Below are 12,676 nucleotides of genomic sequence, written 5' to 3'. Positions count from 1 at the left end.
GGAACAATCCAGCCAATGGTTGCAGCAATAGGCGGATGTGGTTTTGGCTGAATGGTCAGGAGTAAAAGGTACTGCCCCCAAAGCTGCTCAATCCACTTTTTTTTTAACTTGCGAATCTCTTTCTACAAATTTACAAAACTTTTTATAAGCTTACAAATCTCTTGGTAACGTGACAGCAGGGACATAACTCGAAGCGTGCGCAGATAAAAAAAAATCTGTAAGTGTACTTTTGATTCACAGCAGAATATTCATAGTCGTAAATGGAGTTATTGAATGTATTCAAATGTCAAGTTACAAGTTTGTGACCATTGTTAAATTTTTAACACATCACAAGCTTGAGAAAATCGTATTTGCCATGATGAATCTCAATGTGCGACCATGAAATTCAAAATACAAACTTACAGGGTTCTGTTGTCATCATTATCCATTTACATTACATTTACATTTTAGTCATTTTAGTCATTTTAGTCATCCCAAAGCGATACACCAACAAAGTTTTGACCCGTAGACAAAGACACACAAACACAGCACAACAGTTCTGGAGAGCACTTTAGTCTGTGTCAGAGCCCGATGTGACTCAACTCGATGGCTCCATGAGAAAACTCTGTGGCCTTTTCCACAACACAAGTTGCTCATCATTGGCATAGCGAAGAAGCCTAATTCGTTACCACTTAAGCTGAGAGAGACACTCGCTTTGAAAAGGGCAACGAGACAAGAGAGGCAACGTAAGCAAAATTAATGGCCGCTTACACTGCACGTGGCTACTCCTGCTCCTAGGACGCTAAAGTTTAAGTGGCGGTAGTTATCTAAGACACTTGTGTCGACAAAGTGAATTTATTTACATTTTTGTGCACACACATACCATATGTGGGTGGAGTGGAGTTAGTTAGTTGGCTGAGGCATGGGTAATGGTGTGGTTTCTGTAACGAACTAACCCTTAGAGTACAGCAGTTCTACTCTGTTCCTTGACTGAGTATGTACAGAATAGAGATTTGCTGAGCTAATCATGCAGGTAAGCCCTGTTCATTGTGTGAAAAATGAAACCAGTAAATGTTGACTTAATTGATTTTGTGTGCATGCAAGAGAGAGAGAGAGAGAGAGAGCGAGAGAGAGAGAGCGCGAGACAGAAGGAGGAAGAAAGAGAGAGAGCGAGAGAAAGAGAATGATAGACGAGAGACAGAATTACAACTGATTAATTGACTACAACTGATTACTGTATCAAGCAGGTGGATTACATGAATCCTTTCTAATTGGCCTGTGGGTGATTGATGAGAGACATATTATATGTATTCTATTCTCATTACGCCACCATGAAATTCATGGTCCACTTACCCAAACTAGACATATTCATGATCAATTGCCCAAACAAGACACATTTTCCTAACTGTCCCTCAAGACATGCAAATATATAAATTCAATCAGAAGGAGACGAGCCAGTCTAGCAACGTTCCTTCCATAATACCAATTATCAAATCATTGAAAAAGCTAGCCAATTACTTTTTTTTGTCATTTTTTTTTACTAACAAATTGAATGACTGTTTTTGAGACAGTGCATACCGAATGAATATCAAACTAGCTAATTAGACTTCTTCTAATTTAAGCCAAACTCTAAAATTGTTTTGGCATGAGACTACAGCCTTGTCATTCTCAACACTTAATTTGGTGGGTGCTTATATTTGTCCTATTCCATGCGTTTGTTGCATCTCCCAACTCTCCCCGAGACACCCTCGGAGAGTATGGTCACAGCCAGGGTCAGCCATTATCAACAGCAACCCCAGAGCAATTAGGGCGAACTGCCTTGCTCAAGGGTACATGCCAAGTCTCCTGAGGGGGAAAAGGTGTTGACGTGCCCTCTTCATGACTGTCTTGGTGTGCTTGGACCATGATCGTTTGTTGGTGATGTGGACTTTCTCGACCTGCTCCACTACAGCCCCGTCGATGTTTAATGGGGGCCTGTAGTCCACGATCAGCTCCTTTGTCTTGCTCACATTGAGGGAGAGGTTGTTGTCCTGGCACCACACTGCCAGGTCTCTGACCTCCTCCCTATAGGCTGTCTCATCGTTGTCGGTGATCAGGCCTACCACTGTTGTGTCGTCAGCAAACTTAATGATGGTGATCTGCAGAGAAGAATGGGAGAAACTCCCCAAATACAGGTGTGCCAAGCTTGTAGCGTCATGCCCAAGAAGACTCAAGGCTGTAATCGCTGCCAAAGGTGCAAAGTACTGAGTAAAGGGTATGAATACTTATGTAAATATTATATTTCCTTCTTTTTTTTTTTTATGTATTTGCAAAAATGTCTAAAAACCTGTTTTTGCTTTGTCATTATGTGGTATTGTGTGTAGATTTATGAGGAAAAACAACAATTTAATAAATGTTAGAATAAGCCTGTAACGTAAGAAAATGTGGAAAAAGTCAAAGGGTCTGAATACTTTCCGAATACACTGTATGTAAAGCCCTTTGTGTACCTCAGTTGGTAAAAAGGTGCTATATAAATACAATTAATTATTTTTATTATTACTGGAGTTAGCTGTGTGTAGAATCAAAGGAGTGAAGGGAAGTGAGCCGATGATGAGCATTTGGGCCAATGGGGCATTGTGTTATCTGACAACAGTTTGGTACATGACCAGGTTTTCCTGAAGCGAGATCTGCAGTCTTTTTTCATTTGGAGAAAAGAAATGTGCAAACATTTCTAAAAACCTGTTTTTGCTTTGTCATTATGGGGTATTGTGTGTAGATTGGTTGACACGTCTACTCCCGCTCCCCGGCGCGCGATGTCGCCGGTCTACTAACCACCGGTCCTGGCAACCCGTCTTTACGCACACCTGCGTCTCATCATCAGTCCCACCTGGACTTCATTACTCCCTGATTACTTACGCTTTACATAGAACTCTTTTGTTATCAGTTATCAGGTAGTACTGCTTATGTTTCCTTGTCAGACGTTTCTCTTGTTTTGTATCGTTCTATGTTCATTATTATTAAACTCACTAACTGCACCTGCTTCCTGACTCCCTGCATCGACGTTACAGAATACTGCCTTAACAAATGGAAGTAGCAGTTAATCAGGACATCTCCCAGATGGTCAGCGAACAGGGACACCTACTTCGCCAACACCATGACCAGCTGGCACAACTGGGGACGGCTATGGATGAGGTCCTCCGCGTTCTTCAACGTCTCGACATTCCCTGAGGGGCGTCACCTCCAACAAGCGGAGGATTCTCTACCACAAGTCGAGCCAGCAACCCAGCCCATCCAACATTCCGCCCAGGTAGTGATGCCCGTTTGTCCCTCCCGGACAAATATGATGGGTCTCCATCCAAATGCCATGGCTTCCTACTTCAGTGCTCCCTCTATTTCACTCATCAGATTGGAGCCCCCACCACCGAGAGGTCCAACGTTGCCACGGTTATTTCCCTGCTGACCGGATGGGCGTTGGAGTGGGCTACGGCCATCTGGGAGAGAGGAGAGGAGGAGCTGGGTTCCTATGAGGGGTTCATGGCTCTGTTCAGGGGGGTCTTCGAACATCCACCGGAGGACAGAGAGGGGGAGTGAGCGCCTACTCCAACTACGGCAGGATGGCCAGACCACGGCGGAGTACACGCTCACACTTTCAAACAGTGGCAGCATCCAGCGGATGGAATGAGCTGGCACTCTGCACCCTGGAGTTGGCGTGCCGAGACGACAATCTAACCTTGGACACACTCATTACGATGGCCATCCGTCTGGATAACCTTCTTCGGGAGCGTCGGCACCCCCATTGCCTCTTTCCCTCCTTCGTTGACCTTTCTGAGTCAGAGCCTGAACCCATGGAGGTAGGGGCCACACACCTCCCCGCGGCTGAGAGACGCCGTCAGAGACAGTTGGGGCTCTGTCCCTATTGTGGCCAGGAGGGGAACCAGTTTCAACGGTGTCCGGTACGTCCCAATCCGGAATCCACGAGAGTAGAGGGACGGCCCTGTGATCATCCATCTCCTGGGTTAGGTGTGAGTAATCCATCCTCACTTTCCACCAAACCTTGTTTAGTAATGATTTCACTAGCTGGCAGTCCCTCATCTATTGTTTCTACAGCTCTAGTGGATTCCGGTGCCACAGGGAATTTTATTGACCAGGCCCTTGCCTCCTCCCTGCACATCACCACATTAATCAATCAATCAAATGTTATTTATGAAGCCCTTTTTACATCAGCAGATGTCACAAAGTGCTATACAGAAACCCAGCCTCATACCCCAAACAGCAAGCAATGCAGATGTAGAAGCACGGTGGCTAGGAAAAACTCCCTACAAAGGCAGAAACCTAAGAAGAAACCTAGAGAGGAACCAAGCTCTGAGAGGTGGCCAGTCCCCTTCTGGCTGTGCCGGGTGGAGATTATAACAGTACATGGCCATTAAGGCCAGATTTTTCTCCAATATGTTCAAACATTCATAGATGACCAGCAGGGTCAAATAATAATCACAGTGGTTGTACAGGTTGCAACAGGTCAGTACATCAGGAGTAAATGTCACTTGGCTTTCCATAGCTGGGCATTTAGAGGTTGAAATAGCAGGTGTGGTAGAGAGAGAGAGAGAGAGTTGAAAACAGCAGGTCTGGGACCAGATAGCACGTCCGGTGAACTAGTCAGGGTTCCATAGCCGCAGGTAGAAGAGTGGAAACTGGAGCAGCAGCATGACCAGGTGGACTGGGGACAGCAAGGAGTCATAAGGCCAGGTAGTCCTGAGGCATGGTCCTAGGGCTCAGGTCCTCCGGGATGGGAGGGAGAGAGGGATACCCGCTCTCCTCACCATTTCCGGTCCAAGCGTTGGATATGCGACCATTGGGATCTGGCACTATTACGCACGTCACAGCTCCACTCACCCTCACCCTCGCCCTCACCCTGGGACTCAAGCACTATGAAAGCCTTCCCTTCCTCATCACCTCCGCACCCGTGCACAAAGTCATCCTTGGCATCCCGTGGCTCCAACTCCATAATCCCACCATCTCCTGGTCAGAGAGGAGGATTACCGCCTGGGGACGAGGATGTCGGAGGACCTGCTTTTCCACACCCTGTGGTTCCACGTCGGTGGAGGGCCCTGTGAGTGTCTGCCAGCCGATCAATCGGTCCTCCCGTATTGTTGGCCCCGTGTTTTGGGACGTAGATGTGGACATCCGCTAGGCTCTGGAGAGGGAACCCGCTCATGCCACTTGCCCTCCGGAGCGCATCTACGTCCCCACGGGGGTCAGAGATCGGTTGCTGACCTGGGCACACACATCCCTCGCCGCTGGACACCCAGGTATCAAACACACCACTCAATCCCATTCTGAGAAATACTGGTGGCCCACCTTGGCGCAGGACGTTGCACACTATGTCAACTCCTGTTCAGTATGTACTCAATCTAAATCTCCCCGGCACGCTCCAGCAGGAAAACTCATTCCCCTTCCCGTGCCTCAGCGTCCCTGGTCTCATCTGTCCATTGATTTCGTCATTGATCTCCCCTCCTCTGATGGTTACACCACCATTTTGGTGATTGTGGACAGATTCTCAAAATCATGCCATTTCATCCCTCTCTCTGGTCTCCCTACCGCTCTCCAGGTTGCTGAGGCACTGTTCCAGCAGGTCTTCCGGCACTATGGCCTTCCAGAGGATATCGTCTCCGATCGTGGCCCCCAATTCACATCACATGTATGGAAGGCTTTCGTGGAGGAGCTGGGGGTCACGGTCAGCCTCACTTCCGAGTACCGGCCTCAATCTAACTGGCAGGTGGAGAGGATGAACCAGGAGCTGGTGAGGTTCCTGAGGAGTAACTGCCAAGACCGGCAGAATTAATTGCGAAACTCCTCCACCGGGCTGACTCCCTTCCAGTTTGTTCTGGGTTATCAGCCTGCCCTGGCTCCGTGGACTCCGAGCCAGACCGAAGATCCTGCGATGGACATTCTAGGTCCTCCGGAGGGTCAACAAAGTAACTTACAGATTACAACTCCCCACTAACTACCGGATCTCACCATATTTTCATGTTTCCATCCTCAGGCCGGTGGTTACTGGTCCCCTGGCTGATGCCGTCCCCCCACGACACCCCTCCGACTCCCTTGGACATCGAGGGGAGCTCCGCCTATGCAGTCAGATCACTCCTGGCCTCCCGACGTCGTGGGGGTCAGCTCCAGTACCTGGTGGAATGGGAGGGGTACGGTCCAGAGGAGCGGTGATGGGTTTCTGGTGCACGACATTCTAGATCCCAACATCATCCGAGAATTCCACCTTCGCCATCCGGAACGGACCGCTCCTCGCCCTCGGGACGTCCTCCTGGCTGGCATCGTCCTGCGTCTGGAGCCGCACGTCTACTCCCGCTCCCCCTCTCCGGCGCTCGACGTCACCGGTCTACTAACCACCGGCAACTCATCTTTATGCATACCTGCGTCTCATCAGTCACACCTGGACTTCATTACTCCCTCCTTTATAAAGCACTCTTTTGTTATCAGTTATCAGGTAGTATTGGTTATGATTCCTTGTCAGACGTTTCTCTTGTTTTGTATCGTTTTATGTTCATTATTATTAAACTCACTAACTGCACCTGCTTCCTGACTGTCACGATCGTCGAAGGAGGAGGACCAAGGCGCAGCGTGGAATGAAAACATATTTATTATAGATAATGATCACACGAACAAAACAACAAAACAATAACGTGACGTCCCTGGTTACATACACAAACCAACACGGAACAAGATCCCACAAACCACTGTGGCAAACAGACTGAATAAATATGGTTCCCAATCAGAGACAACCAGCAACAGCTGACACTAGTTGCCTCTGATTGAGAACCACTCTTGTCAACATAGAAAACCAACAACTAGAACAGACAAAGGAAACTCACACCCTGACTCAACATACAAGTGTCCCCAGAGCCAGGGCGTGACAGTACCCCCCCCTAAAGGCGCGGACTCTGACCGCGCCAACCAAATACCACAGGGAAGGGACCTGGTGGGCACTCCGCCTTGGCGGCGGATCCGGCTCCGGGCCTGATCCCCACTCCCTCTCCAACCCCCCAAAGTACCCCTGGTCCAGTCTGGCCCCGCTGGCCGGAGCTGGACTGCACACTGGTGGAGCGGATTGCTCTAGCTCCGGCGTGAAGCAGCTGACCGGTGCCGTACCAGGCACCGGTGGAACAGGCACGGGCCGTGCCGGACTGACGACGCACACCACTGGCTTGGTGTGGGGAGCAGGAACGGGCCGGACCGGGCTGGCGACGCTCACCATTGGCTTGGTGCGGGGAGCAGGAGCGGGCCGGACCGGGCTGGCGACGCGCACCATTGGCCTGGTACGGGGAGCAGGGACAGGCCGGGCCAGGCTGGCGACGCGCACCATAGGCTTGGTGCGGGGAGCAGGAACAGGCCGGGCCGGGCTGGCGACGCGCACCATTGGCTTGGTGCGGGGAGCAGGAACAGGCCGGGCCGGGCTGGCGACGCGCACCCTTGGCTTGGTGCGGGGGGCAGGAACAGGCCGGGCCGGGCTGGCGACACGCACCATTGGCTTGGTGCGGGGAGCAGGAACAGGCCGGGCCGGGCTGGCGACGCGCACCATTGGCTTGGTGCGGGGAGCAGGAACAGGCCGGGCCGGGCTGGCGACGCGCACCATTGGCTTGGTGCGGGGAGTAGGAACAGGCCGGGCCGGGCTGGCGAAGCGCACCACTGACTTGGTGCGGAGAGCAGGAATGGACCGGACTGGGCTGGCGACGCGCACCACAGACTCGGTGCAAGGGAAAGGAACAGACCGGACCGTACTGGGGACACACACCACTGGCCCTACGCAGGGATCAGGAACGGGCTGGACCGGACTGGTAACACACCCCTGTACCTCTCGCCGTGCCTCTACACCTTCCTTCCCCTCTTTGACCAGTGGCCCCCGTAACCTGGCGGCCTCCTCTGCCAACCCGCTGGGCCGCTCTATCGCGGTCTCCTGCTGCCCCGTCGTCCACGGCGTGAGCCCCCCCCAAAAAAAATTTCTGGGCTTCTCTCCTACCCGTGGACCAGGTCTCCATATCTCTCGCCAGCCTTTCGCCCTTCTGCTTCCAAGTCAAGCCCCTCTCTTCCTCACACGGCTTGACCCAGTCGAGGAGGCGAAGGAGATCCGCTAGAGATCTCCCTGGCGATGGCTCCTGGACACGCTGCTTGGTCTAGTCTTGGTGGGATCTTCTGTCACGATCGTCGAAGGAGTAGGACCAAGGCGCAGCGTGGAATGCAAACATATTTATTATAGATAATGATCACACGAACAAAACAACAAAACGATAACGTGACGTCCCTGGTTACATACACAAACCAACACGGAACAAGATCCCACAAACCACTGTGGCAAACAGACTGAATAAATATGGTTCCCAATCAGAGACAACCAGCAACAGCTGACACTAGTTGCCTCTGATTGAGAACCACTCTGGTCAACATAGAAAACCAACAACTAGAACAGACAAAGGAAACTCACACCCTGACTCAACATACAAGTGTCCCCAGAGCCAGGGCGTGACACTGACCACCTGCGTCGACAATTTAATCAATTTTAGAATAAGGCTGTAATGTAGCAACATTTGGAAAACATCAAGGGGTCTGAATACTTTCCGAATACACTGTATCTGTATAATTTAATACTTTATCATGGCCGTAACAATGTCCCCATTGTTAGGTCAGCAGACAGGCTGCTCAGGGACTTCTGTCCCCATTCAGGGAGTGACACGATACTCTCCAGCATCTGTCCACCTGTCAGAAAGTTCTGACTAGAATCTCTTCCCAGAGTTTCACAAAGCAACGAGCCACAACCTGCCAACAAGTCCTCTGATAAGTGCATACTTTTTGCAGGTTTGTGCATACAGTATGCACAGGGTTATATTGACATTGTACTGAGTTCTGGCACATATAGCTTAACCCCTCCATACAGAACTACACTGCCACACAAAATAACTGTTGTTTTTGCAGGTTTGTACATAGAGTATGGAGGGGGATGAACATCCTAACGCAAACACAATTTTCCCTGCTGTTCCCATTTCTAGTGGTTCTGGACGTAAATATACCACAGACAACAAAACATCTGTCAGGTTCAGTTTCTGTGCACAATAACGCTCCTCCTTCTCCACATCAAGTCACAGGCTGCTTCTATGGAATGAGGAAAGCAAGCTAATAGCAAAGAAATACCTCAAGATGTTCTCCAATGAGGATAATAAGCAAGGCAACCAACAACGACACAAACTGAAGGACATTCTTCTAATTTCTCCTTAATGAATCTGAGTATCTCCTTTCAGGCCAGCACAACATTCTCAGCGTCTGCTGTTCATTCAAGTCTTTTGTCTATGTGATTTAGTATTTTATTCGCATCTCCATTAGCTTCAGCAGTTACTCTTCCTGAGGTCCACAATGAGTTTATGATGGCCGGGAGGGGGGGAATATTTGGAATGCCTGCCTGACGTCTGTCCGTACGACTATCTCATTAACAGGAATGTGGAGGGGTTAAAGGTTAATCCTGGATATTGTGTCCTGTCCGCAAGACCATGTAATTAGGACATGAGAGGATGAGCTAACAGGTGTTGAGAGCTCGTTCAGATACTAAGGATAGGAGGTGAGACATGAGGATCCTGTTACCAGGTATACCAACTTTGTCTTCATGAAAGAGAGAACAAGCTGAGGGGTGTTGACAGCTTGTAGAGACACAAAGGGTAGAAGGTGAGGAATGAGGTATTTGGTATTTTATTAGGATCCCCATTAGCTGTTGCGAAAGTAGCAGCTACTCTTCCTGGGGTCCACACAAAACATGAAACATGACATAATACAGAACATTAAGAACAGCTCAAAGACAGAACTACAGTGACTTGCAAAAGTATTCACCCCCCTTGGCATTTTTCCTATTTTGTTGCCTTACAACCTGGAATTAAAATATACTTTTTGGGGGTTTGTATCATTTGATTTACACAACATGCCTACCACTTTGAAGATGCAAAATATTTTTTGGGGTGAAACAAACAACAAATAACACAAGAAAACAGAAAACGTGAGCGTGCATAACTATTCACCCCCCCAAAGTCAATACTTTGTAGAGCCACCTTTTGCAGCAATTACAGCTGCTAGTCTCTTGGGGTATGTCTCTATAAGCTTGGCACATCTAGCCACTGGGATTTTTGCCCATTCTTCAAGGCAAAACTGCTCCAGCTCCTTCAAGTTGGTGTACAGCAATCTTTAAGTCATACCACAGATTCTCAATTGGATTGAGGTCTGGGCCATTCCAAGACATTTAAATGTTTCCACTTAGACCACTCGAGTGTTGCTTTAGCAGTATGCTTAGGGTCATTGCCCTGCTGGAAGGTGAACCTCCGTCCCAGTCTCAAATCTCTGGAAGACTGAAACAGGTTTCCCTCAAGAATTTCCCTGTATTTAGCGCCATCCATCATTCCTTCAATTATGACCAGTTTCCCAGTCCCTGCCAATGAAAAACATCCCCACAGCATGATGCTGCCACCACCATGCTTCACTCAGGGGATGGTTTTCTTGGGGTGATGAGAGGTGTTGGGTTTGCACCAGACATAGCGTTTTTTTGTTTGCCTTTTGGCGAACACCAAACATGTTTGATTATTTTTTTTCTGCCCACTCTTCCGTAAAGCCCAGCTCTGTGGAGTGTACGGCTTAAAGTGGTCCTATGGACAGATACTCCAATCTCCGCTGTGGAGCTTTGCAGCTCCTTCAGGGTTATCGTTGGTCTCTTTGTTGCCGCTCTGATTAATGCCCTCCTTGCCTGGTCCGTGAGTTTTGGTGGACGGCCCTCTCTTGGCAGGTTTGTTGTGGTGCCATATTCTTTCAATTTTTTAATAATGGCTTTAATGGTGCTCCGTGGGATGTTCAAAGTTTCAGATATTTTTTTATAACCCGACCCTGATCCGTACTTCTCCACAACTTTGTCCCTGACCTGTTTGGAGAGCTCCTTGGTCTTCATGGTGCCCCTTGCTTAGTGGTGTTGCAGACTCTGGGGCCTTTCAGAACAGGTGTATATATACTGAGATCATGTGACACTTAGATTGCACACAGGTGGACTTTATTTAACTAATTACAGTGGGGAAAAAAGTATTTAGTCAGCCACCAATTGTGCAAGTTCTCCCACTTAAAAAGATGAGAGAGGCCTGTAATTTTCATCATAGGTACACGTCAACTATGACAGACAAATTGAGGAAAAAAATCCAGAAAATCACATTATAGGATTTTAATGAATTTATTTGCGAATTATGGTGGAAAATAAGTATTTGGTCACCTACAAACAAGCAAGATTTCTGGCTCTCACAGACCTGTAACTTCTTCTTTAAGAGGCTCCTCTGTCCTCCACTCGTTACCTGTATTAATGGCACCTGTTTGAACTTGTTATCAGTATAAAAGACACCTGTCCACAACCTCAAACAGTCACACTCCAAACTCCACTATGGCCAAGACCAAAGAGCTGTCAAAGGACACCAGAAACAAAATTGTAGACCTGCACCAGGCTGGGAAGACTGAATCTGCAATAGGTAAGCAGCTTGGTTTGAAGAAATCAACTGTGGGAGCAATTATTAGGAAATGGAAGACATACAAGACCACTGATAATCTCCCTCAATCTGGGGCTCCACGCAAGATCTCACCCCGTGGGGTCAAAATGATCACAAGAACGGTGAGCAAAAATCCCAGAACCACACGGGGGGACCTAGTGAATGACCTGCAGAGAGCTGGGACCAAAGTAACAAAGCCTACCATCAGTAAAACACTACGCCGCCAGGGACTCAAATCCTGCAGTGCCAGACGTGTCCCCCTGCTTAAGCCAGTACATGTCCAGGCCCGTCTGAAGTTTGCTAGAGTGCATTTGGATGATCCAGAAGAGGATTGGGAGAATGTCATATGGTCAGATGAAACCAAAATAGAACTTTTTGGTAAAAACTCAACTCATCGTGTTTGGAGGACAAAGAATGCTGAGTTGCATCCAAAGAACACCATACCTACTGTGAAGCATGGGGGTGGAAACATCATGCTTTGGGGCTGTTTTTTCTGCAAAGGGACCAGGACGACTGATCCGTGTAAAGGAAAGAATGAATGGGGCCATGTATCGTGAGATTTTGAGTGAAAACCTCCTTCCATCAGCAAGGGCATTGAAGATGAAACGTGGCTGGGTCTTTCAGCATGACAATGATCCCAAACACACCGCCTGGGCAACGAAGGAGTGGCTTCGTAAGAAGCATTTCAAGGTCCTGGAGTGGCCTAGCCAGTCTCCAGATCTCAACCCCATAGAAAATCTTTGGAGGGAGTTGAAAGTCTGTGTTGCCCAGCGACAGCCCCAAAACATCACTGCTCTTGAGGAGATCTGCATGGAGGAATGGGCCAAAATACCAGCAACAGTGTGTGAAAACCTTGTGAAGACTTACAGAAAACGTTTGACCTGTGTCATTGCCAACTAAGGGTATATAACAAAGTATTGAGAAACTTTTGTTATTGACCAAATACTTATTTTCCACCATAATTTGCAAATAAATTCATTAAAAATCCTACAATGTGATTTTCTGGATTTTCTTTTCTCAATTTGTCTGTCATAGTTGACGTGTACCTTTTATGAAAATTACAGGCCTCTCTCATCTTTTTAAGTGGGAGAACTTGCACAATTGGTGGCTGACTAAATACTTTTTTCCCCCACTGTATATGGTTGAATCATCACCATACA

General features: G+C 48.4%; 1 protein-coding gene across 2 annotated transcripts in view; it reads right to left on the bottom strand.

Annotated features, from left to right (window-relative positions):
• The window catches only part of ksr2 (kinase suppressor of ras 2), a 163,558-nt gene that overhangs the window by 102,184 nt on the left and 48,698 nt on the right, over window positions 1–12,676 (bottom strand). The window lies entirely within an intron of this gene.

The sequence above is a fragment of the Coregonus clupeaformis genome, chromosome 16, assembly GCF_020615455.1.
Source record: "Coregonus clupeaformis isolate EN_2021a chromosome 16, ASM2061545v1, whole genome shotgun sequence".
NCBI classification, from domain to species: Eukaryota; Metazoa; Chordata; class Actinopteri; order Salmoniformes; family Salmonidae; genus Coregonus; species Coregonus clupeaformis.
Note: the sequence above shows the minus strand (reverse complement) of the source record. Positions and strands in the feature narration are given on the sequence as shown.